The sequence below is a fragment of the Tachypleus tridentatus genome, chromosome 7, assembly GCF_004210375.1.
Source record: "Tachypleus tridentatus isolate NWPU-2018 chromosome 7, ASM421037v1, whole genome shotgun sequence".
Lineage (NCBI taxonomy): Eukaryota > Metazoa > Arthropoda > Merostomata > Xiphosura > Limulidae > Tachypleus > Tachypleus tridentatus.
In genome coordinates this window covers 129,243,929-129,269,416 of record NC_134831.1, presented here as the reverse complement: position 1 = coordinate 129,269,416, position 25,488 = coordinate 129,243,929, and the positions used below count along the sequence as shown (strand labels likewise).

Below are 25,488 nucleotides of genomic sequence, written 5' to 3'. Positions count from 1 at the left end.
AGATTATTTCCTATTATTACTGATATGATTCTGATACTGAAGAAAGTTCATAAAAAGAATTTTTGTCAGCTCTAAACCGGACCTCAAAATCAAAGGCTGTTTTCGTGAGAAAAACAACTGAAAAGCCTGAATGACATCAAACCTATTCGACCTCGATACAACTCCTTTGAATTTTTGTGTTTTTGGTCCACTTGAAAATGTTAGTGAAAGTCAAAGGCCACATTTGGTGGAAGGTCTGTGGAATGTTTGCCAAGACGGTCTTCACTGATCGTCACGGAGAAATTGTTAAAGTGGAAACTGTTACGTCAGGCAGTTATGTGGTCATCATCGGGGCATTTTTACGAGATGTGTTAAATTATTCTAGGTTATGACAAAGTTTCTATAGTGTGGTAGAATTTATTTTATTTAAGTGAAATCAATGTACTGCGTTACCTTCGTTAGCTTGGAGTCGAAATAATTGTATATTTGGAAAAGTCTTTCAATCTAGCTTAGGAAGAAATAATATAGTCTGTAAACGTTTTAAATCTGAAGTCGAGAAATAAGAAAATAATTCGGGATTTATTTTTTATCTTGAGGGAAAGAGAAGTAATCTAATAATTTGTTTATTTTCAGCTTGACCTAGAAATGACTTTACAGTTTATAAAGTGTATTAACAGGTTGTAATAACAACAAAAATAATATGACATGTTATAATACGTATCCCTAACTTGGGGTTCGAAAATATTTTCAATATAAAGTTTATTCATATCTGTTTAAGAAAATAACGAACTATAGCATAGTTTTCAACCTGGGATCAAAAAGTTTCTTATTTGGTAGAGAACAGTCTAGCCATCTGATGTGTTTGTTTGAAGTTGAGCACAAAGCCACACAGTAGGCTACCTGTGCACTAACCACAACGGAAATGAAAACCCGGTTTCTGGTGTCGTAAGTCAGCAGACATGCCACTGTGACACTAGGGGGCTTCTAGTAATCTAGTCTAAGAAAAGTAGTTTATATCTATCGTTACTTGCAGATACAAATAAAATAATTAAACAAACAAGAGAAAATAATCTGATTATTTTAAGCGTTTCAACATTCTGATTCTTCCCTAACTAATGATTTTTATTTGTAAAATCCAAAGCAGAGGTCGTCTTTATTTAATTTCAAAATTTTCCCGTCTTGTCTGAAGATGCTTTTGTTCTTCCATAGAACATTACTACTTATTTTTCTGTTCTTGTCGGTCAGTATGTTGTTAAATCAACCCGTTGTTTCTTATCACTCGCGTTAGCAGCACTGTTTTTAAGATAAACGATACCACAGCTAGATAATGCGACTTAACGCGACATTGTTGTCTGAAGAAGATGAGGTTTCAATCTGATGGGTCTACCTCCCACACATGTAACTGAAAAAGGCAAGATAACCAGGAATTTTTGTCCTGGGTCCGGACGAGTGGTTGATGGGATACTCGTAAGAAGAACATGTAGGTTTACAACGTACACAAACCAATTCGGGATTGAACAGTTTGGTTGCTTTTGAATTTCGCGCAAAGCTACCAGAGGGCTATCTGCGCTAGCCGTCCCTAACTTAGCAGCATAGGACTAGAGGGAAGGTAACTAGTCATCAACACCCACCGCCAACTCTTGGACTACTCTTTTACCAACGAATAGTGGAATTGACCGTAACATTATAATACCCCCACGGTTGAAATGACGAACATGTTTGGTGTAACTTGGAATCGAACTTGCGACCTTCAGATTGGGAGTTAAATGCCTTAACCACTTGGTCATTCCAGGACAGATTGAACAGTCATGTAATTATTAATAAAGCATAGTGATGCCACTATTGATTATTTTTAAATAATGGCATAATATATATATATGTGCTGAACATATATCGATGAAACAACATTAGCCTAAAGCTTAGTCTGAATGTACTACTAGCCTTCTTGATTTGTTTGAACTTCACACCTAAAACGTGCTCACTTAGGAACAATCTGACTTTAGTCTAACCAACTAAGACAGAAGAACTGATGATCAGGGGTGGGTACAGGATTTTGTGGTGGAAGGGTGGGGGGTATGATCGACTAAGTAACAGTGACTTAAACCCGACCCCAAGTAAACTTTTCCTTGTTACTGCAGCGTAAATCTCATGGAATTAATTTAGAAACAAAGAAAAGAAACATATATGACTATGAGCTCTCATTTATTGATTTTAACCTAAAATATCAAGTTACAAGTAATCTTACAGCACTATACTGAATCACACAACATAGTGCATGTGACAATGAACTTTCATATATTCCTAAATAACATGTTACGAGTAAACATACAGCACCTAGGCCTATAGCAGTATATTAAGTAAACATACAGCACTTAGGCCTATAGCAGTATATCGAATAACGTACACAACTTATTAACATGAACTCTTTAACACCCCAGTACATATGACCATGTACTCTCATTTATTCCAAAACATTTCTGAGAGGAAGTAAGTAACGGCCTAGTGGGTTGATCTAGCAAATACTATAAAGTAACTAGGTCTGAGGTTAATTTAGTAATGGTGAGACAGTAGCTCCTTGTTCCTGGGGAAATCCCACTCAGTGGTCTACTTAATCAAAAATATTCTAATTGAGATGATCAGTACTTTATATTTCTGACTTACTATTAACCTACACAATTTTGGTATGGCCAGTGGGGGGATGCATCCCCCATTCCCCCTCTGTATCCATCCCTGCTGATGATTTTATCAACTTGGGTGACACATGAAGAGAAAATGATTTTTGGAAAGAACAGAAGAGTTTTCTGTTACGTTGGTTTTACAGGAGCCAGAGAAATAAAAAAAATCTACTAGCAGAGACGTAGATCCTGGGGGGATGGGTGGTATAATCCACCCCTTCATTTTAGGTGGGGGGTTATGGTGTATACAATCATCCCCCCTTACAGTTTGGTCTGTTGAATTATTTTATTGTATCACAGACCTACCAATTGTGTGTTTATTCTTGTGATTCTCGTGTTATTACCAATCGAATTACATAATTAGGCCTAGATGTAGGCTTTTTCAGTAGCCGAAATGTACATCTTTAATGTAGGCGTGTTTCCAAGCTTTTCAATCTAAGCGATAGTTCTTAAGTATCAGTCAGTAGGCCTAAGTATACATGCAAGTATCGTGGCAACAAGATTACTCTGTAACTGCATGTTTACAGTTTTCAGGTTCACGTAATCAGGGATTACCAATTTGCAAATTGAACAGTCCACATAAGTGGTTGCAAAAATCATCCTTCCCCCCATCGGGTGTAAAAAACCTACGTCCCTGTCTACTAGTATAAACTTAAAGTTTCAGCTTAAAATAGTTACTTTGTTATAGAAAACTAGTGTCCTTCTCAACTAACAATATTCCAAGAAGTAGAAATAGGCAGAGAAACGAATCTAATATGAGGTGTGATTTGAATGTGATCGTTTTTGCCAGTGTAAGAAAAAAAAAAAAAAAGATGTGTTTCCTGCCGATGCAAAAATAAGGCCATAAAATTTTATTTGTGTTTTTTTGCGAGCTTAAATCCAATCAAAACTTAATTTTTGTTCTGTCTAACAACGGGTGTCGCATAATAAAGATGGGAATAATATGCAGTAAATTTTCATTGGTTTAGACTCTGTTATTGAGAAAAACTGCACGTGAATTGTGAACCAATAGAGTGGTAAATCTTACGTGTCAAATGCAATATTTTCTCAACAAATTCAAATTCAAGTAAACCTACATTATAACGTGACGGCCTCACGCACTTGTTAAACCAAAAACAATAGATTACAGACGTCGAAAATCTGAATATTTCGTTTGTCATATTTCAGTGAGGATTTAATTTTACGCACTTATGTTCTTTGCAGGATAACATAAAACAATATTAATTGTAAATATATTTACCATATCCTATACCTTTATACGAAATATCTCCAAGAAACACATATTGAAGCTATTAGTTCCATATAAATGAAGATTATAGAGTAACACAAGAATAAATATCTTTCAACGATGTGGCCCGGCATGGCCAGGTGGTTAAGGCACTCGACTCATAATCTGAGGGTCGCGAGTTTGAATCCCCGTCACACCAAGCATGCTTGCCCTGTCAGCCGTGTGGGTGTTATAACGTGACGGTCAATCCCACTATTCGTTGGTAAAAGAGTAACCCAAGAATTTGCGGTGGGTGGTGATGATTTGCTGCCTTCTTTTTAGTCTTACACTGCTAAATTAGGGACGGCTAGCATAGATAGCCCTCTAGTAGCTTTGGGCGAAATTCAAAACAAACCAAACCTTTCAACGATACATCTGAAGTCTATTTCACACACACGTACAGAGAAACAAACAAACAATGTCGAGTATCTACTAGTTTTTAAGTGTTTCTCAGAGGAACAGAAAGTTTTAAATACTTTGAACATTTCAACCATACTCACTGCTGAATGTGGGAACTTTGAAAAGTACAGCTGTATTACAGTTTTTAATGGTACGTCGGTCCTTACGCGTGTGATAACTGGTTAGTTTTATTAATTATCTGGCATTCTTACAGTTAAGGCACTGAAACAATTGTTTACAACAACTTTCGTGATTTGAGCTCATTGTCCTCGTACGTTATAGAGAAGAGAAATAAATATACTTAAGAAGCAAACCTGAGGAGCAGTGAAAACTGACAAAGATAAATTTGTTGTCTCTAATAATGATTACATTTCCATGTGACATCCCAACACCCATGGCTTCTGCACGCTTCAAGTTACATGTGACATTCCAAAACCCGCGGCTCCTGAGCTTCCAGTTACACGTGACATCCCAACACCCGTGGCTCCTGAGCTTCCAGTTACATGTGACATCCCAACACCCGTGGCTCCTGAGCTTCAAGTTACATGTGACATTCCAACACCAACCACTTTTGGGATTCCACAGAAAAAGAATTGGGCCAATTTTTCAACAGGAACTTAGTATCTCCATTTTAAGGATTGGCCTTGAGATCTAATTATGTAATGAGAAACCCTCCACATAATGTCCCTGTTCTTCGTCTTCGTTCTTTCCTTTATTGCTGGTTTTCAGTCTCGTGTTTTTCAAAAGCAAGACCTTCTCCTGTTAAATTCTATTCGACGGTGTTTCCTTCAAAGACTTACATAAACTTTTTATTTCTGCTCTTTTATCCTGACATCTGCTATACTTACATCCTTCTTGTTTAGATTAGTAGCAGAAACAAGTCTAAACGGGTGAGTAGGAGAGGGTTAAAAAATGAAACACGGGTAGGAGTGCATGTCACGTGCAGCAGCAGTAATAGTCAAATGTTGTGGAACAATCGCTGAAATGGTAGGGTTTGTGAAAGGCAGAAAATAATTAGTTGGTACCAGTTAGTGTTTTGGTTTAACTTTAGGGGGCGTGCTGTTGATGCGGGGCACAATACGAGACGATTCAATTTGTGTTCTTTTTGTCATCAGCAAATCCGCAGAAATAAGAAGATAATTTTACGTGTTTTATTTGAATTACATTCGATAGGTGGCGTTAAAACATTGGACATTTGTAGTTTAATATTTCTGCTCTTCGTTCTGTTAAGGCGATTCTGATTCCCTTTATTAAAATATAAAAGTTCAAAACACTGACAGATGTTAAGATAAAAATGAACTGAACATCTTTACACGAAGACTTCCGGATGTTTTAATATTATTGGTGTATTACTGGTTCTTAACATAAGATCAAAATAGCCAACGAAATGTTTAACTTTAAGACTGACATGTTGTCCTAGGTTGTAAGCTAAGTATACTACGTGAAAGCGACAAATTTAGTTTAATTAAAAACAATACCACAAGTAGAAAGGAAACTCAAGAATCAGGAGTTAAATTCCCCTCTATGGACACAGCAGACAACCCCATCTGGCTTTGCTATAAGAAAAACATACCAGACATATAAAAAGAAAAAACAATTTTTGGCATTAGCATAATTTGAGATTGTCTAGTTTACCTGAACTTACATGATATATAACAACAATTAAACCCTTGAACCTCGAAAAGGTTTAAATGGTATCATGTCAGCTCTCTCAAAACATTATTTTAAAAGATATCTCTTTAAAAAACTGACAAAGAATAAAAAGTAACACTGTGGATCAGCAGCGAAATTACAAACTTTAAACCCTACAATCCGAGGTTCTATTCCCTGCGATGGACACAGTAGTTAGCCCAATGTGGCTTTTGCGCTACAACAAACAAACAGATATTGGTTCATTAAATTGTTTGAAATGTCTGATACGTAAACAAAAACTGAAAACAATCTTGTGCACTTTTTTCTTATAGCAAAGCTACATCAGACTATCTGCTATGTCCACCGAGGGGAATCGAACCCCTGATGTTAGCGTTGTAAATCCGTAAAATTATTGCTGTCCGATGGGAGGACACTCTATACAGAGGGCTGCAGAATGTCGTCAGATTGTACTTCCCGTCACCGAGGGTATAAGGAGGTTTTGTTTACACCTCTATGTGTGTGTACGTTTGTTTGTGAGGGTGTAAGGAGGTTTTGTTTACACCTCTATGTGTGTGTACGTTTGTTTGTGAGGGTATAAGGAGGTTTTGTTTACACCTCTATGTGTGTGTACGTTTGTTTGTGAGGGTGTAAGGAGGTTTTGTTTACACCCCCATGTGTGTGCACGTTTGTTTGTGAGGGTATAAGGAGGTTTTGTTTACACCTCAATGTGTGTGTACGTTTGTTTGTGAGAGTATAAGGAGGTTTTGTTTACACCTCTATGTGTGTGTACGTTTGTTTGTGAGGGTATAAGGAGGTTTTGTTTACACCTCTATGTGTGTGTACGTTTGTTTGTGAGGGTGTAAGGAGGTTTTGTTTACACCTCTATGTGTGTGTACGTTTGTTTGTGAGGGTGTAAGGAGGTTTTGTTTACACCTCTATGTGTGTACGTTTGTTTGTGAGGGTGTAAGGAGGTTTTGTTTATTACCCCCATGTGTGTGTACGTTTGTTTGTGAGGGTATAAGGAGGTTTGTTTACACCTCCATGTGTGTGTACGTTTGTTTGTGAGGGCATAAGGAGGTTTTGTTTACACCCCCAGGTGTGTGTACGTTTGTTTGTGAGGGTATAAGGAGGTTTGTTTACACCCCTATGTGTGTACACGTTTGTTTGTGAGGGTATAAGGAGGTTTGTTTACACCTCCATGTGTGTGTACGTTTGTTTGTGAGGGTATAAGAACGATTTGTTTACACCCCCATGTGTGTGTACGTTTGTTTGTGAGGGTATAAGGAGGTTTTGTTTACACCTCCATGTGTGTGTACGTTTGTTTGTGAGGGTATAAGGAGGTTTGTTTACACCTCTATGTGTGTGTACGTTTGTTTGTGAGGGTATAAGGAGGTTTTGTTTACACCCCATGTATGTGCACGTTTGTTTGTGAGGGTATAAGAGGTTTTGTTTACACCTCTATGTGTGTGTACGTTTGTTTGTGAGGGTATAAGGAAATTTTGTTTACATCTCTATGTGTGTGCACGTTTGTTTGTGAGGGTATAAGAACGATTTGTTTACACCTCTATGTGTGTGCACGTTTGTTTGTGAGGGTATAAGGAGGTTTGTTTACACCCCCATGTGTGCACGTTTGTTTGTGAGGGTGTAAGGAGGTTTTGTTTACACCTCTATGTGTGTGTACGTTTGTTTGTGAGGGTGTAAGGAGGTTTTGTTTACACCTCCATGTGTGTGTACGTTTGTTTGTGAGGGCATAAGGAGGTTTTGTTTACACCCCATGTGTGTGTACGTTTGTTTGTGAGGGCATAAGGAGGTTTTGTTTACACCCTAGGTGTGTGTACGTTTGTTTGTGAGGGTATAAGGAGGTTTTGTTTACACCTCTATGTGTGTACGTTTGTTTGTGAGGGTGTAAGGAGGTTTTGTTTACACCTCTATGTGTGTGTACGTTTGTTTGTGAGGGTGTAAGGAGGTTTTGTTTACACCTCCATGTGTGTGTACGTTTGTTTGTGAGGGTATAAGGAGGTTTTGTTTACACCCCTATGTGTGTGTACGTTTGTTTGTGAGGGTATAAGGAGGTTTTGTTTACACCCCATGTGTGTGTACGTTTGTTTGTGAGGGTGTAAGGAGGTTTTGTTTACACCTCTATGTGTGTGTACGTTTGTTTGTGAGGGTGTAAGGAGGTTTTGTTTACACCTCTATGTGTGTGTACGTTTGTTTGTGAGGGTATAAGGAGGTTTTGTTTACACCTCTATGTGTGTGTACGTTTGTTTGTGAGGGTATAAGGAGGTTTTGTTTACACCTCTATGTGTGTGTACGTTTGTTTGTGTGCTTTTCGGCAAGATTTCTCGAAAACGACAGTGGATTTAGACAAAAGCTGGTAAACATTTGAACCAAAAACTAATCTCTTCTAAGTTTAGTGTTTAAAGGGTCAAGATTGCGAAATTCTATAAAATCTCTACCCGTTAACGTAGAGACATATTTTTGCACTATTTGTGCTCTATAATTCAATCAAAAACGAAACTTTTTTTGAGAGTCGAATATGAGAAACTCTGCATGGCGGTACTCAGCTAAGTGCCCTTTTAGTTGTTGACAGTGTATCAAAAACTCTTTGTAAGTTAAGGTTTATCATTATGCTGTATTCTTGACGTACTTAACTGCCTAACAAATAAAAATCAGCTATTAACTAAGCTTGTAGTGGTACCATCTTTGTGAACCATGCATTTGCTAAAGTATTCATCTGTATAAAAACGTGACACGTTTGCGTGTTTGGCATAAAAAATTATGTATTCATGTCAAATATAAACATTTAACGCTTAACTTTGGATAATAATGATAATTGTGGCTGTGGACGTGATGGTAGGACATCGCATGTTGACCCCAAACTTCTACACAGTTTACAACTGAATTGACTGAAGCTACTATTAAGTAAAGCCCTGGAACACAAAGACTAGGAATGAGCGAGCCTCAAACAGCCAATTCTTTCAATTATAAATCGTCTTCAGCCATACCATCCCCACATGTTTAAAACAATTAAAAATTGTGTTAAAACTGATGTGGTGGAATTAATTTAAAATATTTAATGCTTAATTTATTTATTTATAGATGGCTAGATTTGTATTTCTTATGTTTATAAAACGATACCAAATATTGGCTTTCAATTGTTAAGTAAACATTATGACTTTTGTATTCGATTTTCTAACGTAGTGATAAAACTGTCAACCAGTATTATACAAACCTGTAGCACAGTATATATTATTAATGTTTTTGTGAGTCAAGAACTTTTCATTCTTTTTTAGTCGCGGTATGGCGGATCATAGAATGGTTCTGAGTTTTTGTTTTCCAAGTACAAACTTTTAGCTCATAACTTCATTATCTTTTGACTAATTTGAAATCTAATTCCAGTTTTGGACTCAGGAGGTCAAATCCTTTTTATTGTTGTATTTTACCACGCCCAAGGTCTAATAGATTAATTTCCTCTAATCGTTCTTAAAATAATATAAATTTGAAGAGACCCTGATGAATAATAAAATCGAATCGGGTGCACGTGAGCCCCACACTTGATATTTCTGGCGCACTAAAATATAGCTAATAAAAGGGGGTGGAGTCTCATAGATCAATTTATCCTAATTCTACTTGAAACATTTTCAAGTTCCGAGGCTATTGAGAATTCCCTCTTGCTCTAGATGTAAGTCACTTAGAAAATAATACACATTGTGTCATTACGAAAGTTTACAAATCGTAGTTGAAAATAATAGGGAATTTCTAAACTAGATATATAATAGTAAATCCGTTATACGCTCCAGAAAAAAAAACAAAAAACAGAAGAAACGATTTCATTCGTTTGTTTGTTTGTTTTGAATTTCGCGCAAAGCTACACGAGGGCTATCTGCGCTAGCCGTCCCTAATTTAGCAGTATAAGACTAGAGGGAGGGTAGCTAGTCATCACCACCCACCACCAGCTCTTGGGCTACTCTTTTACCAACGAATAGTGGGATTGACCGTCACATTATAACGCCCCCACGGTGGGGCCGGGATTCGAACCCGCGACCCTCGAATTATGAGTCGAACGCCTTAACACGCTTGGCCATGCCGGGCCCGATTTCATTCAAACCTAACGTTTCGGCTTACGTATTTCTCAGGGATTTAAGACGGAGTGTTATGGTGTATTGTTTTCGTGTCACAATATTTATTGTACATTGATATTTTGGTTGTTGAAAAGAACTGTTGTATTACAATGTTTATTCCCTATTAATTATTGAGGATTGGCATTGTATTAATATATACATATTCTACACTGTTATCTTACTAAGAAACTTGTTCTTCTTAAACTATTTAACTCTATAAAGTTTTATTCTTTGTTATTTTAAATATAATGTATACTTTTTCTTACGTTTTCTTCTACGATCATCACGGCCGAGAGTATCAGTCAGTGGAGTTGTAGTGATTAATAGAAACATTGCAGGTAACAAGTGAGGTAGAACTAAACTGTCTGTTAAGGTACTGATGTTCCGTAACCTCGGCACGTGCTGGAAGATATGTCTTGTAAAAGGGAGAGTAGTGGTTAGCCAAGGATAAGAAAAGGACTCGATCCAAGTTGGTCAGTTTACTGGTGTAAATGCTTTGGACACGAACTTTGTAAGCTGATGAACTGTCCTCCTATTTAAACAGACAATTGCTTTTAAAACTATTCGAGGTCTTACGAATAATAAATAAATTACGACACATCTTAGAAAAACCAAAACGCCTGGTTAAAGTTTCTAAAGTTTATGTTCTTACAGGTTCCAAGAGTTTTTTTATTAATTTGGATAAACTTGACGCGGACAAGTGATCTCGTTAAAATTGTTAATTACGAAAACCTTTTCCGAACCATCAGTGAGTCTGACAAAGATGTCTGTTTGCCAAATACGTTCTTTTTTACCAGAAGACTTTGTCAAGGAGTCTGTTGGTGAAATGTGATATAATTCCCTGAGGGATCCAGTTAAAAAGGGTACCACAACAAATCAGTCTAACGAAACCCACACTACCACTGTCACCAAATAATTACATCTGTTAAACAAACCGATCCTCTGTTTGCTTATTTCTTTTACAACCAACGACTAACACTGCGCTTTAGAACTTTTAATACCCTTGATAACGTTTTTCTATAAACCATAAATAAGTCCACTTCTCGTACTTTTATATTTTGTCTAATGTCCCTGTGGGCCTTAAATCCTATCATTTTCCACGCATTTTCGTGGATTCTAATTTGAGAGGCCAGCCACTAGCGCCGCCAGTGCAGATTTCATTCAACTTACCAGAGCACGCCCTCTTCTGAATTGATTTCGGAGCCTTAGAAGACCAAGGAAGACATTTTAAATTATAAAATAAAATATTTTCATGGCCTCAAGGAAGGTTAAAGAATATGAAATATTCGAATATTTGAGATATTCCACACATCCAACTCCAAAAATTAGGCAAATGGATATATTTTACAAATCACTGAGATTAAACACTATAATAAGTTTAATAAAACATCTGAATGAACTGACTTGGTTCTAGAAGTTATTAAATAAGATATCAGTTGATACTGGACTCACGTGGTTCCAGGAGTAATTAAATATAATATCATTTGATACTGGACTCACGTGGTAACAGGAGTGATTAAATATAATATCATTTGATTCTGGACTCACGTGGTTCCAGGAGTGATTAAATACGATATCAGTTGATACTGGACTCACGTGGTTCCAGGAGTAATTAAATATAATATCATTTGATACTGGACTCACGTGGTTCCAGGAGTGATTAAATACGATATCAGTTGATCCTGGACTCACGTGGTTACAGGAGCGATTAAATATAATTTCACTTGATACTGGACTCATGTGGTCACAGATTTGATTAAATACAACATTATTTGATACTGGACTCCCGTGATTACAAAGTGATTAACTCGATACCAGTTCATATTGAACTCATGTTTTTACAGCAGGAGTTAGAAAATTATATTTCTTGATGTAACGTGATGTGGCCCGGCATGGCCAGGTGGTTAAAGCACTCGACTCGTATACCGTGGGTCACGGGTTCGAATCCCCGTCACACCAAACATGTTCGCCCTTTCAACTGTGGGGGCATTATAATGTGATGGTCAATCCCACTATTTGTTGGTGAAAGAGTAGCCCAATAGTTGGCAGTGGGTGATGAAGACTAGCTGCCTTCCCTCTAGCATTACGCTGCTGAGGATAGCCCTCGTGTAGTTTTGCACGAAATTAAAAAACAAATAAAATGAAGTTTAGTTGTTGTTTGTATAGCTGTGTATGACACCGAATACAATGAAAGATAATAACAATATGAAGGCGATTTTAAACACTTGAAATTACAGACGCTAAAAGGACTGCTGGGTGAAATATCATTAAGGATAATAACACTTAAATCTGCGAAGAATATCACACAATATCTCTAACACTTAAAACTGTGAAGAATATCACACAATATCTCTAACACTTAAAACTGTGAAGAATATCACACAATATCTCTAACACTTAAAACTGTGAAGAATATCATACAATATCTTTAACACTTAAATCTGTGAAGAATATCACACAATATCTCTGACAGTTAAATCTGCGAAGAATATCACACAATATTTTTAGCACACAAAGCTGTGAAAAATATCACACAGTATTTTGAGCACTTAAAAGCTGGAAAGTGTTGGCTATTTCTCATTAGAGACGTATTGACATCTTATTAATTAACCGCGCATTTTTATATCTCTTTTCCCTTAGCTTTACTGCACAAGTCAGCCATATTTGAATCTTTAATGGTTTAAAATTAATATTTTTACTTTATTTCAAAAGGATTTGATCAGATGCAACCAGATTGGAGAAAGTTGATTCGCGAAGCGTTTCCGATCTACGCACCGTATTCAACCATTACTGCTTGTTATAAGCCTGCTGGTGATTCAGTGGTAAACTTTAGGGCTTATAACATTAACAATATTGGTTCGTTACCTGCAGTGGCCACATCAGAGCTAGTCCATTGTTTAGCTTTAATTAAAAATAAACAAAAAAGTATTTGTTACGAAGCTGTTAGGATAGATGACACTAAACCTTCCTTCTATATGTGATTGACAGTAACATGACATGTAACAAAATCAAAGTAAAAACACTAAAGATTTATTATGTGTTCCTTATTCCTTATGAGAAGTCATGAACTCAAAGTACTTTGATTCTATTTTATTAACCGCTAGACTTTCACAACAGATGAAAATCATTGAAGAACAGCAAGAGGTTTAATATTGTGTAAAGTTTGTGGAAAGATACTTGTTTCGTCATTGAGTTTTGTATTACATAAAGATTCTAAAGATATTTGTGTAAATCTAACACTTCTGTATTACAGTTGATTAATCCACAACTGACCCTTGCAATGTATTATCTTTTTAGTCTCACTTGGAGATGATAAAGAGTGTAACCTTTCACCTAGAGACAAAGTAAAGGTTATAAGCCTTCTTTGCAGAGGGAAGGTTACGAAGGTAATGGATTCCATTTGTCCTGGAACTATGATGAGTTTATAAGTACATTTATAACTTATTTATAACTTTCATTTGTTTAGAAAAACTACCCGCTCTTCCCTATCCTCTATAGGAAACTCACTGTTTACAGTAATACTTGTTTAATAAGTAGTTATTTATATTTTTACTCAGCTATACTTTTTATAAGCATATATAACAGTTTGATTAGTCATAAAATAACAAAACATAAACAATGTGCTTTGAATAAACAAAAGACATTCATTGTTTTGTGTGTGTTTTTCTTTAGGAAAAAGAAACATAGGGTTACCTGCTGAGTCCACCGCGGAGACTCGAACCGGTGATTTCAGCGTTGTAAGTCCGTAGACTTATCGTTGTACTAGTGGGGGACATTCGTTGTTTATACCAGAACACTCATCCTTATTTGTAGTCATATAATACTATCTATGTAAGCTTACGTACATTACAAAGTTATAACTTCATGCTGACTACATACGTAACTCAACTACCAAACAGTGGTTTATAAACCACTATATCTTACTCCATTATTGGTTCCGTGTTGATAAATAACATACGTTACTCAATAGCTAAACACCTAAAGGTAATTCTGCTTGCATTGGCCGACTATACAATTCTTGTTACTGTATAACCCAACTATTGAACCTCTTTTGACAATTACACTTGTACTGATCAACTGTTAAAACAATAGCTGTAAAATTATTTCCTTTGATCAACAATGAAATCATTGTTGGTATATCTACATGCATTGAGAAGTTGATAAATCCTTGAACCTAGATGCATTAGCGCATTATAAATCCCCGAGTGAAAGCTACATTGTACATTGATTATCTATTTAATTATTGTTGATAAACCCGCATACAATGTCCAGATATCAAATCTCTATTTGTAAGTCTAGATCTAATATTCACTATTCAATCTCTGTTGAAAAATCCTACATCTATTACCCTGATATTTAATTCCTGGGTAAACCTACATATATTACCAATTATTATATCCCTGTTGGTATAGATTCGTAGATAGCCTAGTTATTAAATTTGTGCTGGTAGAGTTTTATAGATAGCCTAGTTATTAAATTTGTGTTGGTAAAGCTTCATAGATAGCCCAGTCATTAAATCCTGTTGTTAGAGTTTCATAGATAACCTAGTTATTAAATCCCTGTTAATAGAGCTTCATAGACAGCCTAGTTATTAAATCCTGTTGTTAGAGTTTCATATATAACCTAGTTATTAAATCCCTGTTAATAGAGCTTCATAGACAGCCTAGTTATTAAATCCTGTTGTTAGAGTTTCATAGATAACCTAGTTATTAAATCCCTGTTAATAGAGCTTCATAGACAGCCTAGTTATTAAATCCCTGTTGATAGAGTTTCATAGATAGCCTAGTTATTAAATCCCTGTTGATAGAGTTTTATAGATAGCTTAGTTATTAAATTTGTGTTGGTAAAGCTTCATAGATAGCCTAACTATTATCCTTAGTAGATGTTTAAACTTTTTTGTACAATTAATATCTCGGTATTTGTACATGTGTTAAATTCTCAGATTAACAATGACGAATGTGGGTGTTTATTTACAATCAAGATAACAGCCCGTCAGTGGTGCCCCAGATATGTTTAGGAGAGGTTGAAAGAGACTATTGTTTGAAGCTGTAATATCAGTGAGACTATTCTCTTTACTGAATTACTCTTCTGATTTGACTCGCTTTGTCAGAACAGAGCATTTACTTTATATTCTTTCACTCTGTTACTGGTTTAGAGTTTATTCTTGCTAATCCGTGATTTATTAATAAAATGTTTGTTTTTGAATTTCGCGCAAAGCTACACGAAGGCTATATGGGCTAGTCGTCCTTAATATTGCAGTGAAAGACGAGAGAGAAAGCATGTAGTTATCACCACCCACCGCCAACTCTTGGACTACTCTTTTACCAATAAATAGTGGGATTGACCATCACAGTATAATGCCCCCACTGCTGAAAGAGCAAACGTGTTTGGCGTGACGGGGATTCGAACCCGCGACCATCAGATTACGAGTCAAGCGCCCTCACCACGTTAGAGTAGTAAGCTTAGCTGAGATTATTTTATTTCTCTGTTTTGAAGGTGATGCTCCGATATTGTAACCTTTCTCCCTGTTTCACTGGGAAATGTTAACGTCCCCGATGGATCGGTGGCAAGTATGTGGGCTTCTAAAACTAAAAAATCAGAGTATTGATACCCGCAATAGGCACAGATAATCAATCCATCGTGTAGCTCTGTGCTTAACAATAAACAAACAAACACAAGTTAAACAAGGTTTTATGTTCATTACAAGAAACTTTTCAACTTCTGTAATAAGTGATTTCTTACAGCTGAAACATATCTTCTAGGCCTCTAAATTTTCATTATGATCTGTTCACGGTCCGTGACTTCCAGAAATCACAAGACGTGTTAGTTGGTGATCGATTCCCTTCCTATGAACCACCACCAGAGTGTGCTAGATGTTTGAATGTTGTAAAACAACAACAATTTGAATCTTACTAGCATGCTCTGCCATCTAGTAGCAACCAGGGAAAGTAGAAAGTAAATAATTTTTTTCCGGAATTAAAAGCTCCCAGGTGGCTCCGTGGTAAGTCAGTTTATATGCTAAAAATCAGGTTTCGATACCTATGCAACTTTATAATTAACAATAAATAAGCAAACCGCAATTACAAAAACAACAGTAAGTCAAAATACTTCATCATTTGCAGGAATATTAAGTAATTTATACATAAGATGTTTCTTTTGGAAGTTGAATATTTTCCCACTGGCACAGCAGAATGTACACAGATTTACAAAGCGGTTTCGATATCTCCGGTGGGTACAGCATAGGAAACCTATTCTACAGCTTTGTGTTTTATTATAAACAAACAAATACTTAAATGTATTGTTCTTAGGAGCACAATTATTAAAGTTTTACGTTTTAAAACTAGCAGTTTTATAAATAAGAAAGACAAACACTTTTACCTTTTTAAGTCAGTAATTCTTCAGGATGATATTTTTGTATTATAGATATGCTAACTGGGTTTGTGCTAAGATCATAAAATTTTTATTTAGAGGTATTTATTTATATTTGAAAATCGTACTGTTTACTTATACGAAATAGATACATAATTATAACAGTTTTATCTGTCAATATATCATTTGATTATGTTAAATAATTACAAAGTGTACCTAAACAAAAACTATTTAGGAATTAGTCCTAAAAAAAACTAAAAAAATATATCATAAATAACTTCTAAGTAGAAGCCAGAAACAAGTTCGCAGTTGCTCTTTTTAATAGCAGTTGAGAACAAACCTTTAATATATATTCTACATGGGTCGTGACGTTTATAACTGTTTTATCAGATAGCGCTTAAATACAGCTTGTATGCTGCGCAGAGATGTCTACAACTTTGTAGAAAGGTTTCGGATTTATAACGCTAAAATCAGGGGTTTGACTCCTCGCGGTGGACAGAACATATATATAACTCAAGGCGGCTTTGCACTAAAACAAACATACAAAAATACAAACACACACAGTGGGCTACCTCTTCTTTTTCCACCACAGGTACACTGCTGACCAAAATCTTTAGGCCAATGAACATGAAGAAAAAATATGCATTTTGCGTTGTTAGACTCAACCACTTATTTGAGTAGAGATTCAAAAGATGAAAATAAGAAAAGAGAAAATAAAAATAAAAAACTTTTTAGTATTTAATATGGAAAATGTGAACATTACTAAATTAGCCTAAATACTAACTGGTCAAAAGTTTAAGACCATACTGAAACGAAGTGTTAATCGGTAAACACGTGACGAAATATAGTCACTTGTGTTCAAGCATTAGCGTTGTCAACATCTCCTGTGTTACATAGGGTAAAAACATGGCAAAGGCTAAACAGTTGAAAGAATTTGAATGTGGCAGAACTGTCGAGCTGCAAAAGCAAGGTCTCTCTCAACGTGCCATCGCTGGTGAGATTGGACGCAGTAAAACTGCTGTTGCAAATTTCTTAAAAGACCCTGAGGAATACGGAACGAGAATTTCAAGTGGTCGGCCCAAGAAAATTTCGCCGGCGTTGAGCAGGAGGATTCGACGGGTTGTCCGGCAAGACATCAGCCAATCGTCGAACCAGATTAAGGCCCTTACTGACGCAGAATGCAGCTCAAGAACAATAAGACAGCATCTACAAGAGAAAGACTTTAAAAACCGTAAACGTCTTCAAAGGCCACACCTCCTTCCACACCACAAAACAAGTCGGTTAAACTTTGCTGAGAAGCACCAAACATGGGACGTAGAAAAATGGAAGAAAGTTTTGTTCTTTGCTAAGAAAAAGTTTAACCTGGATGGGCCAGATAGTTTCGAACGTTACTGGCACGATAAGGATATCCAACCCTAGACATTTACCACACAACACAGTGGAGGAGGTTCCATCATGATCTGGGGTGCTTTCTCCTTCCATGGAACAATGGAGCTTCAGGTTATACAGGGGCGTCAAACAGTGGCTGGTTACATTGGCAAGTTGGAGAGAGCATCTTTATTGATAGATTTTAATAAGTTATAATGCTTCTTGTTTTTCTCAATCCGTTTATACCCACTACAAAATATTAAAAGTATATTAAGCGCCAATCTTACTACATAAGAAAATATATAGTTATTAATCTGAGACAGACAGTTAGCAGCACCTACTGTTAACTTTTGGGATATTCAAATTGTGGGATTTGACTGTTACTCTTATAGTGCACTCATGTCCTAAAAGAGCAGTGTGTGGTTTTGTGGCAATGAGGTGTGAACCATGGATTCTCTAATTAACAGTCCAGTAGACTACTCTTTCGGTCATGTCCAACAATGTAAATGAAACTCACAATGTTAGATAGTATGTACAGTTTCACTTTACGTAAAGCACTCTTTTATTTTTCGTAAAGTACTTAATTATTATATGAATGTTTAATCATGATACTAATACTTAGCGGTTATGGATATAAATTGTAGGTACCAATTATGTGGATTAAAATCTGGACATACCACACAGAAACAGAAAAACACCATAATCAAACAACTTGCATCATAATGATTGGTGCAATGACATTAAAAACAAATAATAATTATGGTATAACAAGCTAAAACAAATAATAATTATGGTATAACAAGCTAAAACAAATAATAATTATGGTATAACAAGCTAAAACAAATAATATCATAGCAATGGTTCAATTATCATAATTAAGCAACTTACATCACAACAATGGATGAAATATCATGATAGACCAAATACAAAATTTCAAACGGCCACAAATTTGTTCTTAAATAAAATCATGCCTATTGTGGAAAATTATTCAAATAAACAGGTATAATCATACACAACGTACACATCAAAACTGTTAAATATGCAGCAATATATCCTATTAACACACTGCTGGCCAAAATCTTAAGGCCAATGAAGATGAAGAAAAAATATGCATTTTGCGTTGTTAGACTCAACTACTAATTTGAGTAGAGCTTCGAAAAATAAAAATAATAAATGGGAAAATAAACATAAAAAACGTTTTAGCATTTAATTGGGAAAATGCGAACACTATAAAATTAGCCTAAATACTAGCTGGTCAAAAGTTCAAGACCATACTCAAACGAAGCGTTAATCGGTAAACGCGTAACGAAATTTAGTCATTTGTGGTCAAGCATCAGCGTTGTCAACATCTTCCGTTGACATCTCCTGTGTTACATTGGGTAAAAACATGGCAAAAGTTAAAAAGTTGACAGAGTTTGAACGTGGCAGAATTGTCGAGCTGCAACAGCAAGGTCTTTCTCAATGTGCCATTGCTGGTGAGATTGAGCGTAGTAAAACTGCTGTTGCAAATTTCTTAAAAGACCCTGAGGGATACGGAACGAGAATTTCAAGTGGTTGGCCCAACAAAATTTCGCCGGCGTTGAGCAGGAGGATTCGACGGGTTGTCCGGCAAGACATCAGCCGATTGTCGAATCAGGTTAAGGTCCTTACAGACGCAAAATGCAGCTCAAGAACAACAAGAGGGCGTCTACGAGATAAAGGCTTTAAAAACCGTAAACGTCTTCAAAAGCCACGCCTCCTTCCACACCACGAAACAGCTCAATTAAACGTTACTGAGAAGCACCAAACATGGGAAGTAGAAAAGTGTACGAAGGGTTTGTTCTCTGATGAGAAAAAGTTTAACCTGGATTGACCAGATGGCTTCCAACGTTACTGGCACAATAAGGTGAAAGCACCCCAGATCATGATGGAGCCTCCTCTACTGTATCGTGTAGAAAATGTCTCTGGTGGGATAAACCAGCAACTGGCTACATTGACATGTTGGAGAGAGCATCCTTATTGACTGAAGGCCCTCGCTTGTGTAAAAACGGCTGGATCTTTCAGCAGAACAATGCTGCAATCCACAATGCCCGCAGGACAAAGGTTTTTTTTTCATGGCGAATAACGTAATTCTTTTGGACCATCCAGCGTGTTCGTCCGAACTGAATCCTATTGAAAATGTTTGGGGGTGGACGGCAAGGGAAGTCTAAAGAAATGGACGTCAATTCCAAACAGTGCATGATCTTTGTGAAGCCATCTTCACCACTTTGAATAACATTTCAGTCAGCCTTCTGCAAACGCTTATATCAACCATGCCAAAGCGAATTTTTGAAGTTATTCGCAATGACGGCCGTGCAACTCGCTACTGAGACCTCTTGTTGGGCATTTCCTACCTTGTTTAGGACTTCTTTTTGGTATGGTCTTAAACTTTTGACCAGCTAGTATCTAGGCTAATTTCATACATGTAGTGCTCACATTTTCCCTAATAAATGCTAAAAATGTTTTTAATTTTTATTTTCCCTTTTCTTATTTTCATCTTTCGAAGCTCTACTCAAATAAGTGGTTGAGTCTAACAACGCAAAATGAATATTTTTTCTTTATGTTCATTGGCCTTAAGATTTTGGCCAACAGTGTATCAACATTTTGCGTTTAGCGTAATAAGCCCTCAAATTTATGGCTCAGCTGCGAGGGGGGCGGGACTACAGCTAGTGACCAACACACGAGAAAAAGAACAGCTAAAGAAAACGAGCACATAAGCCTCGAAATAGGATTTCGAAAACATAGTTCTGTTTGTTTAGATTGTCGAAAAGAAAATAGACAGGTGCGAAATGTTTACAACAAAAATTAAAAATAAACTCGAAGAACAGATTGTTTTTTTGTATCCATAAACAAAACAGAAAACGTTTAGGTCTGTAAATAAGAATTTTACTACAAATTCCTACAGTGTCTGCTGTTGATTTCTTGGTTTATCAGAAGATTGGAAGGCTCTACTGTCGTAACTTTTCCATGTTTATTTCATTCATAGCAAGTAAAATAAACCAACATATTGGTCTGTAATAAAACTTCAGATGTAGGCGTCTTTTAATTAGGCGACAGAGAAACAAAAAAGACCAAACAAAGATGTTTACGAGTCTTTCATTCCTCACGAGGTTATTACAAGAATACTAGCATACTGATCTATGATTAGTGTTAATCTAGAAGCGTTTCGTTATTTAACTTCACGAAAGTGTGATAAAATTACAAAAACGCAACAACTCCCACGTACTTCCTGGTTTTATCACAAACTCAACTCCTACGTACATCCTGACTGTGTCACTTTAAGACAGTTGGAAAAACAAATTCTGACGAGAAACCTACTTGAAATAAAAATGTATCAGATGGTCTGAAGATGACCTAGGAAATTCGAAACGTTATTCTCTGCTTATCAATAAAAGTGTTAGTACCCATACCAGTCGTTTTGAGATACGAAAACAAAAAACAACAACTTATATTTATTAAATGATTTTAACTGAAAATTTTATGCCGACTGACTGAATAAACCAACGTTAGGTTCAACAGAGATCAAAATAATATCTTTCTTGTTATCTATTGGCATGATTAACGTAAGTCCTTTCTGAATCTCAAGTGGTCAGCAGGGCAACCACGAAGGCTCTTCACTGCTTTCAGACGTCTGCCCGTGTTTCAACCTTCGTCTGGCCCAGGTCTTCATTTCTCACATATCTTTCAATTGTTCTGCGTCAAGATTCCTTCGGCCTTCCCCTGCTTCTTCCATCTGACCTGCAGCCTATAGCTTGTCTTGGCAGTTTATTATGCTCCTTGTTATACTTAAACAAGCCCCTGTTGTCCTGAAAATCCTGAAATATATATAACATCTCGACAATATGGTCTTCTTACGTTTCAGGCTTTTTAACAACGACGAACGTTTTTAGTATAGAATTATTCAGAACACTTAACACCGTGTCTCGCGTTGTTTTGCTTTATGACAAGCATTCTTCTAAACTAATTTTGTATTTTGTTAAAAATTGTAATTTCAAACTTATTAGCATCATTTGGTTAAAAGTTTTTATATTGTTTTAAGTTTTAGATATGTTTCGTCTAATGCTATTGATATTATTACATTCGATGTTAAAAACAAAACAAAAAGGTATCGATATAAGAAGTAATTCTCATTTGATATATTTTTTTTTAAATCGAATGCTTGCTTATATATTCCCAACTTTTGTAAAAGTATTTTACAAGTAACCACTAGATGGCAGGGCACTCGCACATTTTGATAAACGATTGAAAGAACGACAAAGTCCAAGTTAAAACATTATTTTTAATGCAAAAGCGGAAAAAATAAAGATTGAGATATATTTTTTTTTTCTTCGGCGAACGAACAGATTATTTTCTACTGCCTCTAATGAGACCCAGGGTATTAGTCGTCAAATGATAATTCTTATACAATCTATTCATTGCATTCACATAGTATATGACATCAAGCACTAAACTTACGTAAGCCGGACAGTTCTTATTCTCGCTTGCAAGTGAAGGTTTATTAAGCTTATATCAAAATTATAAACAGGTAGAAATTGTAATATTAGCCACATTTTAGTGCGAGACTAATATAAAATAAAAGAAGGCCGTGCGTTTAAACGATTAGATTCTCATTAGAATACAAACATAAGAGAATCCTCAGTAGTCGTGGCTGTAACTAGATCTCAAATCGGTCACGAGATGGAGCTATGGGCAGAACGTTCGTATTAAAAAAACAACAACAGAACCATTCTATGAGCCGATATACCGCGGCTAAAAACTATCAATCGATCAAGAAATGTCGAGGGACAGATTTTATCATTCGTCAATCGGCTGGTTTCTTAATGGAAATCCTTGTGTTTCTCAGTTCCTAGCGTGCCCGGACTGTGATGAATTCGAGGGTTCAGTTGTTCCAAAAACATAATCCGCATTTTGTGGCCGTGAGTGAGATATAGAATTCGCTTTCGTTTACTTTGTCCTGAGAATCAAGATGAGTTGAGTAATTCTAATAAGTGTCACAAACACTGTAGTAGACAGCTTGTCAGAAGATATAATTCAATGGGTTTTTACTTTCTATTATACGTCAATAATTATGATGTCCATCAAACGTATCATTTATCCTCGGAATCTTGTTTGTTTCGAATATTTGCACAACCATACACAAAGGTTACTTGTGTATTACCAAATATAATTTTTAACTGACAAACTAGAATGAAGAGAGTTAGTTATTCAATAGTATCCATTTCTAACTCTTGAGCCGCTGTTATCTGACCATACAGTGAAACTTGACCATCATTATTATGAGAGTACCCACGACCGCAAAGTGGAAGCTGTGTTTGTTTGTAGTTACTCGATATGAACCATGAACCCTCGAAGTTACAGACCTGGGAAATTAACCATTAAGTTCAGTATACACAACTGTATAAAACAGCTATTGAGCTGATAGTTTTATTTGTTGGTATCTTTTGTTTTCCTTTTTCAAAGATGCTTTCTACATTATATATTTGTGCTTTGTTTGTTAGACGTTATACGTTCATGAGAAAAGCGTCAGAAAACTGGAATTTTTGGATTACATTAATACCAAACACCTCGTGGTTTTACACTCAATGTGTTTATATAAATACAGAGAGCAACACGTGTACTCAACAAAAGAAGGAAAGAAAAAGGCTATTATACACAACACCAAATTAACACACAGGCTACCCAAGTAACAACAACAATTAACAAAATACGTAAAACTGTCGTAAAACTGAGTTTTTGTTATTCCTAAATATTACATGAGCCCCAGTAAATAAAGTGTAAGATGTAATTAAAGATGAGAAACTCATCGAACTCTTTAAAATAATCGAAGTTGCAAATCATATCCGAGTTGTAATTAACGTATTACAGAACTCCAGTTCACGAAACAGTATTACAGAATTTTTCACACATACGTGAAGTGTTATTACATGAGACAACCCATGCATGTTAATTGCAGTAGCCGGAAGTGTTTATTCACCGACTTATTAACGATCGTAAAGTTTAGTAACAGCAAGTATTTTTGTTAATTACTGCTCATGCGCATAAACAGTATTTTGTCTCTTTCTGTTCACATGTCTGCTTTTCCGACAGCGTTCAGTGAAGAATGACTTTGGTTGCGATTCTACGTCAGCAAGCTTTACGCTTCTAACAAATGTGAGGCTTTGCAGTTGCCAAGACAGAATTCTGTGACTAAGCTGTGACGTCACTTTGCATTAGTGAGGTTCATTTGTTTTTTTTTTCTTTTAATTTCGCGCAAAGCAACACGAGAGCTATCTGCGCTAGCCGTCCCTAATTTAGCAGTAAAAAGTTAGAGCGAAAGCAGTTAGTCATCAACGCCCTCCGCCAGCTTTAGGGCTACTCTTTTACCAATGAATAGTGGATTGACTGTGACATTATAACGCCTCCACGACTGAAAGTGCAAGCATGTTTGATGTGACGGGGATTCGAACCCGCGACCCTCAGATTGCGAGTCGAGCGCCCTAAATATTGTTATTAACAATATACTTTTTCCAATCATAACATTTAGGCTTCGTCTTGTATAATCTACTTCACCAAACTCTTCCATTTTTCCGTTAACTAACTGCTCTCTCTAACCCTAACTCCTAGATTCATAGATTCTACCATTAATAAGTCACTCTCTCCAACCATAACTCCTAAGTTTCTTATTCTACTATCAATAAACCACTCTCTATCTACAACCATGGATTCTCTTCTGCAAGGCCTGGCATGGCCAAGCGCGTAAGGCGTGCGACTCGTAATCCGAGGGTCGCGGGTTCGCGCCCGCGTCGCACTAAACATGCTCGCCCTCCCAGCCGTGGGGTGTATAATGTGACAGTCAATCCCACTATTCGTTGGTAAAGAGTAGCCCAAGAGTTGGCGGTGGGTGGTGATGACTAGCTGCCTTCCCTCTAGTCTTACACTGCTAAATTAGGGACGGCTAGCACAGATAGCTCTCGAGTAGCTTTGTGCGAAATTCCAAAACAAACAAACAAACTCTTCTGCAAATGAGCCTCAACGTGATAAAAGATGTCTCAGAATTTTTATGTTTTATTTTCAGGTTCTTCACAATGGATGGCAAAATAAGAAATACCTGAAAGGATTGAAACAATATTCTTGAACGGGGATAATCATAAGACCTTAAGCGAAGTTAATAATGAATACTATGTTAATCACCCTAATTTGTCTAAAATCACTAGCAACTTGATGCAAAGGCTTAAAGACACTTGAACTTTTCTTGATAGTAAACGCTTTTAGAGACGAATGACGTTGCAAACCTTTGGACAAGCATAAATAAACAGTCGGAACAGTTACTGAAAACCTCAGGTAATTAATTATCAGTAGTTAAAGTTGTTTATTCATATTATTCAGTGAGTTCTGTGACGTTTCATGATACGTTAATAGTTTGTATGATTTGTTTTTTGAATTTCGCGCAAAGCTACGCGAGAGTTATCTGCGCTAGCCGTTTCTAATTTTGCTGTGTAATACTAGAGGAAAGGCAGCTAGTCATCAGCACCCACCGCCAACTCTTGAGCTACTCTTTTACCAACGAATAGGGGGATTGACCGTCACGTTATAACGCCTCCATGGCTGAAAGGGCAAACATGTTTGGTGCGACGGGGATTCGAACCCGCGACTCTCGGATTACCTGGCCATGCCGAGCCTA

General features: G+C 36.5%; 1 long non-coding RNA gene across 1 annotated transcript in view; it reads right to left on the bottom strand.

Annotated features, from left to right (window-relative positions):
* Positions 1 to 5,640: 5,640 nt before the first annotated feature.
* The window catches only part of LOC143258114 (uncharacterized), a 31,738-nt gene continuing 11,890 nt past the window's right edge, over positions 5,641 to 25,488 (bottom strand). The window contains exons 2-3 of the long non-coding RNA XR_013032148.1: positions 10,340 to 10,605; positions 5,641 to 5,876 (exon numbers count right to left, since the gene is read on the bottom strand). This is a non-coding gene — a long non-coding RNA (uncharacterized LOC143258114). The remainder of the gene's footprint in view (positions 5,877 to 10,339; positions 10,606 to 25,488) is intronic.